Source organism: Cibotium barometz, chromosome 53, assembly GCF_041138505.1.
Source record: "Cibotium barometz isolate CiBa-2024 chromosome 53, ASM4113850v1, whole genome shotgun sequence".
Taxonomy (NCBI): Eukaryota; Viridiplantae; Streptophyta; class Polypodiopsida; order Cyatheales; family Cibotiaceae; genus Cibotium; species Cibotium barometz.
Window position 1 is genome coordinate 3,795,772 of NC_141098.1, and position 5,845 is coordinate 3,801,616.

A 5,845-nucleotide genomic window follows, 5' to 3' on the forward strand; every position below is an offset into this window, starting at 1 on the left:
TGTGCGGGTTGTTCGACTCCCTCTAAAACTCAAACGAGCTTGGTCCCTTTCAGCCTTCACCAAGTTATATCTCTCGATCCATCTCTCCATAGCATGTGAGTTTAAGATGCAATGCTACATCCATTGTTCTCACAAGGCCTTTCCCTTGTGGCTTTCCCCAACTAGTCGATCATCTTCTGCTTGTGTCCATAATCTTGGCATATCGGGATCAGAAGTACTGAGAAATTCAGTTATATATACAAGTGATTCTTGAACAAGCCATCCCGCTGCCATACTACCTTGAGGACGAGCTCTTTGATGAACAAATCCTTTAAGTGTCTTCGTAAATCTCTCTAAGAAAAACATCCATCGGCTATGGACGGCTATGGACAACCCCAGCCACCACAGCAACTTCATCAACCACATGAACTAGCAAGTGCAATTGAATGGTTAAAATACTTGTTGGAAAGTATTTCTCAGCCATTGTAACAGCCTCGAATGGAGTTTAACCGTGCTACTTCCAATGTGTCTCTACTAATCTCTTTCCTTGATATCCAATGTACCACTGCACCAATTTTGTAAATTGTTGCTCTAATGTCATCGTTGAGGTAATCCTTGATGGCTATAGGAAGCATGAATTGCAAGAATTTGTGCCAATCATGACTCTTCAAGCCACTAAGCTCATCGTCCTTTGTAAATGCTCCCTTCAAGCAATGCATGCATCCTATAGGGGTACAAAACTCACTAATTTTACACGCCATTGCTCATCCTTTGTCTCATGACCCAAGGTGCTTTTGGTGGCTTCACCTTTCCATCTGCTCTATTTTGGGCCCATAAGTGGTGCATGCATTGAAACTCTTGTAAATCATCTCGTTGTGCCCTTTTCTCTCCTTTGCTCCTATGATGGTTTTCCAAAGCACCTCGGCTATATTCTTGAAAATGTGCACTGGGTCAAGAAGATGGTTCACCTAGATATGGAGCTTTTGCAAAAGAGAATGGTAGAGTTCTATGACATCACTTACGAGGAGACAAAAGGTGTGCTTCAATTTGTCATCAAGCTTGATGAATGTGAGATTATCAAAATGAAAAAAGGTAGAAAGAGTGACAATAACACTAATGAATGGAGCACTCAATAAATGCATGAAGGATGATAATCCGATATTTCAGCGTGCAATCTGAAACAAATATATGGTGGCTAGGATCATTTGAGGTAAATCATATTGCATTTATCTACAAACTTGTTTTTCTCTTGTTTAGGAAGAAAGTTGACATTATCTATTTATCTGTATAGGTCAAGAAAGAAGATCATGAAACATTGTTTTGGGTGTTTCACCATACACCCATTCCTAAATTGATTTAGCGAACAGATGAAGGGAAACATAATCATTAGCATCGACAACAAGGGAGACTTCCAAGTTCAGTGGCATCTTGCAGAGTGACCTCAAGACACTCAAGTGCTTATTCAATTGCAGCAAGGGAGCTAACGCAAGGTCACCCTGTCTTTATTGCATGGATTTCGCAAAAGAGCTAGACTCTAAGTGGTGGAGAAGACTACCAAACCGAAATTTGATTGATGAGAACTTTTGCCCTGTATTTGAGATTCCTCTCATCAATGTACATATTTGTACCCTTCATGGGTTGTGCCATATCATTGAGAAATTGGTGTTTCTCTACATTGGATTTGCTTGGAAGATAAAGAAGTTGCCAGAGAGAAAAGAAGCCCTTTGCTCATTGGAAAAGGTGTTGTTTGAGATTGGACTACATGGAGGGAACGTTCGTATTCCGAAAGACACTAAGAAGTCAACCAATGAGAAGGATGTACCAATGAAACCATTAATTGGAGGTGTTAAAGCAAGAAGATTTCTATCAAAACCCCTCCATAGCCAGAAACACAAAAGCACCAAGACAGGAAAAGTATATAAATCAAACTACATTAGAAGAATCAAGTACGAACAATGGAAAAGTCTCCATAATGCAATGAAAGATCAAGAGAGTGAATCAAGGCATGCAAAGGCAGAGGTTTGGCAATCAATTGATGTTCTTTTTAGAATGTGTGACAAAGTTAACTGGACACAACAAGATAAAAGAGCTTTCAAGACAACCTGCAAACTTTCAAAAGAGTCATGAAGATAGCTTGGACAGATTCCAACATAACACACTACATGGTAACGTTCATGATTATGTTCTTTTAGTTGACATGCACAACTGATTGATGCACATCTGATTCTCTTTTAGTTGACATGCACAACTGATTGATGCACATCTGATTCTCTCTTTCTTGATATATGCAGCATATTCTCTACAATCATATGCCATTTTTTATCCAAAAATATGGAAACCCTAGTACTTGGAACACTCAAGGGATGAAAAAGTCACACTATATGGCACGAAATGCATATTTCATGCATACACAACATGGTGGAGGAAGGAGAAAAGCAAATAGCATGCATGAAGTATTCCAATGGTTCTATCACAGAATACTCCAACAACTACACAGGAAAGAAACCTTAAAGTCATCTAAGATGCTTAGACACTTAGAGATATAGAAAAGAGAAAACAGAAAAGATCTGAAGCTTTTAAAAACTCAAGTGCTATCCAAGCACAAAACAAATGGAGAGAAAAAAAGATTTATGTAAATCACTGCTTGATTAATAGAATGTAATGATACAAGAAATATATAATAAAATCTCAAGATTCTCTGTCCCTGAGTAATTTATTGCTAACATGGTGTGCTGGGGTTGCTTGAATCTAAGTAGAAAATGTTTTCCATACTCATCTAACTCCTCAGGATTCTCTATACCTAAGGATAAAGCATTAGCAGTGTATGTAAGAAAGTAAGCTCTCCTAGAAGCTCTTAAGCCAGGGTAGTATCCAAAAATATCTACTGCACTTACTTTCTCTACAAGAATTATCTCATTAGGAAAAATGTGGACTCATTTTTGGGCCCTCTAAGAAATGCCAAGTCATTATTCTATTACGAAAAGGGGGATCGTGGATAACTCTATCCATAGTACCTCAAAACTATATCATGTAACATATCATTGGAAAGATCTTGATGAGAGGATTCTAACGCACCAACCTCCAACAAATTTTGAGTTTTTATGCTCAAGTTATGGCCTCCCCACCAAAAAGTAACCTCAAAAGTTCCGTAACCGCAGCCTCACCCTCATTGGTCCTTATGGAATATTCCCTAGAATCTCAAAGGGCTTAATAGGCCCAAAAGTGAGTCTAAATTTTCCCTAATGTATCGAATGTTTTGGGTATTATTGTACCGCCAAGAAAGCAAGAGAGTGTCTTGAATAGAAAATTTGCCAAGACATCCTGTTGGCTCATAGAATTATGGTAGATCAAAATCTTTGCAGAGTTGATAATCTCTTCAGGTAGTAAGATAATGCAGCATCTCCACCATGGTAGCTCTGATTATGCCTCTGTAAAAACTGATTTGGCTCCTCCATAAAGGTGTGCAAGAAATTTGAATACCATATAAATATGAGAGAGAGAGAGATTCCAGTACCTGAGTGCCTTCATCTGCTACAAACGCGTTGTTGATCCAGAGATCAATTGAGCTCTCTTTTGCCGGCATCTTCTTGTCCACCCAGCCTCGTGTAGAGTCCTTGAGCTTATCAAAACTGTGATCCTCCTGAAACTTTTTGAAAAACTGATCGTCCAGGACTAATCCATCATCCCTATACTGCCTTGCCTTATTGAAACACTTCCTTAGACAGTCTTTGCCATCAAAATTTAACTCAAGGGCCTCTTTGTCACAGTAGAGTCCTCTGAAACAAATCCCTCCTCTCCATCATAAAAACTGGCTATGGCAAATAGAGCGTAGTCTTCACGTATCCTAAATGTATTCTGTATGTCACTCAAAAGGAGATGCACCTTCCTACCAATTTCAAACTCCGGGAGTACAAGTAGGATCAGTTGGCTATCTTCAACATTAAACTCCTGTAGATCATCTGGCATCTTCAAACCTTGACTCCTGAGAAGAACCAGTCTCTACGGTCTTGGCTTCTTCTACCTCCCGTTAAAGTTGGACCTCATTAACAACTTCTATGTCTTCGTCATTAGGCCGGCTGGTCTCATCTGCAGGCACATCCTCAACAAGAGTCTCCTCGTAGTAGAACACCTCTTCCCCTAATGAAGGGAGAATAGTGTATAGACAATGAAGGAAACATAGGAATCCGATCAATTCCTCCAGCACCCTACAGTGCCTGGGGTGTACGAAGCATGTCACTTTGCGATCAGAAGGAAATTGCAAATACCTTTTTGGAGAAGATTCAGGTACTTGGAACTTGGAGAGCAATCCATTAAATGTACATAAGCTCTCCCACAAATAGGGACTCTCCCATTCCTGAGAGAAGCTTCAAAATCAGACCTCTCCTTTGATAGAAAATTTGCATGCTGCTCCAAAATTAACGAAATGTCAAGTGGCCTACTGAAAATATCAGCCAATATATGATATTGCTCACTATCCCCAAAAGCGTAGAAGAAATCAAACAATTTTTCATCAAATGATTGTGACTGATCTTTCAAAATCCCTGTTACAACCTCCTGTTCCTTACGAGTTCCTATAGAGAAATCAACATCCCTTTTTACTGACTTTCTTGCCACGATAGGAATCAAACGATAGGAATCAAGGACAAGTTTGGCATATCCTTAGTAGCTTCTACCACATAATCTAAGCTGTCGGCACTACTGTCATAATCCCTGCTGGCCTTAATTTGTTCCTCAGAATCGGGATCCTCTACTTTTAAAGGCACAAATCTTTGGAACAACACTGCAGACTCACTATAAAGTACAAGACCTACAGAACTCTTGACATGCCCGTAAAGTACAAGACTCACTATAAAGTATAAGACCTACAGAACTCTTGACATGCCCGTAATCAAATACGTAAGACATTGCTGCAATTGGTTGAGCATATTCAAGTACTTCACTCTGCACTATAAGAGGAGTGTCGCTTGAAGAAACAACTGAACCATATGAAAAATCAATCAACCTCTTCTTTGAAATCTTTGATTCCCTTGGCTGCCAGTACATCTGTCCGTCCTCTAAAGTTATACTCTGGATCCATTTCAGAAGACTTTCAGAAGACTTTCTTTTAAATCCCCTTGACCCTGCATTATAAGAAACAGATATATGATTAATTTATAAAAACAGATTGCAAAATAGCTATGTGTCGATCTGTGTGTGTGTGTGTGTGTGTGTGTGTGTGTGTGTGTGTGTGTGTGAGAGAGAGAGAGAGAGAGAGAGAGAGAGAGAGAGAGAGAGAGAGAGAGAAAATACAAGTAGCCATTAGACACGAAGATACAAAAATAAGAGCTTTGAAATCAGAATATCACGTCTTTTGACTATCAAAAACAAACTTGAATATAGTTTACATGCACATGCAAATATTGTAGACGCGTATCTATGCATATATACAAATTTACAATTACATAGATATACCAATATACAAACACACACACAGAAAAATATATCTACACATATAAAAACATATACACATGCACACACACACACACACACACACACACACACACACACTTATATATATATATACATATATATATATACACACACACATATATATATACACACAGATATATATATATATATATTTTTACAGTATATACTTAAGGATATCTATATATGTATGTGTATGTGTGTGTGTTTGTGTGTGTGTTTGTGTATGCCATTTGACACACGAAAAAGAAAAAGTAAGGGATTTCAAAACAAAATATCACGTCTTTTGGATATCAAAACCGAATTTGTTTTGGGAAGCAAAATGACGAGGTATTTCGTATTGAAATATCCAAGATTAGCCTATTCGCGTCATATGGCTGCTGCATGCAAGGATTCCTTG

The 5,845-nt window shown here is 38.6% G+C and overlaps 1 pseudogene; it reads left to right on the forward strand.

Moving 5' to 3' along the window:
• Positions 1-953: 953 nt before the first annotated feature.
• On the forward strand, positions 954-4,010 carry LOC147608195 (uncharacterized; annotated as a pseudogene).
• Positions 4,011-5,845: the final 1,835 nt, after the last annotated feature.